The following is a 664-nucleotide window of genomic DNA, read 5'->3' as shown; positions in this document are numbered from 1 at the left end:
ATTTTGGCTTTTGTTGCCATTGCTTTTGGTGTTTTATTCATGAAGTCCTTGCCCATGCCTATGTCCTGAATGGTATTACCTGGGTTTTCTTCTAGGGTGTTTATGGTTTTAGGTCTAAAATTTAAGTCTTTAATCCATCTTGAATTAATTTTTGTATAACGTGTAAGGAAGGGATCCAATTTCAGCTTTCTACATGTGGCTAGCCAGATTTCCCAACACCATTTTTAAAATAGGGAATGCTTTCCCAATTTCTTGTTTTGTCAGGTTTGTCAAAGATCAGATGGTTGTAGATGTGTGGTGTTATTTCTGAGGCCTCTATTCTGTTCCATTGGTTTATATTTCTGTTTTGATACGCATATCATGCTGTTTTTGTTACTGTAGCCTTGTAGTATAGTTTGAAGTCGGGTAGCATCATGCCTCCGGCTTTGTTCTTTTTGCTTAGGATTGTCTTGGCTATGCAGGCTCTTTTTTAGTTCCATATGAACTTTAAAGTAGTTTTTTCCAATTCTGTGAAGAAAGTCATTGGTAGCTTGAGGGGGATGGTATTGAATCGATAAATTACCTTGGGGAGTATGGCCATTTTCATGATATTGATTCTTCCTATCCATGAGCATGGAATGTTCTTCCATTTGTTTGTGTCCTCATTTATTTCATTGAGCAGTGG

At 37.2% G+C, this 664-nt stretch overlaps 1 pseudogene; it reads left to right on the top strand.

The window, feature by feature from the left end:
• Nucleotides 1–664, top strand: part of LOC105526304 — a 56309-nt pseudogene that overhangs the window by 16931 nt on the left and 38714 nt on the right.

The sequence above is a fragment of the Colobus angolensis genome, unplaced genomic scaffold (assembly GCF_000951035.1).
Source record: "Colobus angolensis palliatus isolate OR3802 unplaced genomic scaffold, Cang.pa_1.0 Scaffold588, whole genome shotgun sequence".
NCBI classification, from domain to species: Eukaryota; Metazoa; Chordata; class Mammalia; order Primates; family Cercopithecidae; genus Colobus; species Colobus angolensis.
The sequence above is the reverse complement of the archived record's forward strand: the minus strand, read 5'-3'. Positions and strand labels throughout refer to the sequence as shown.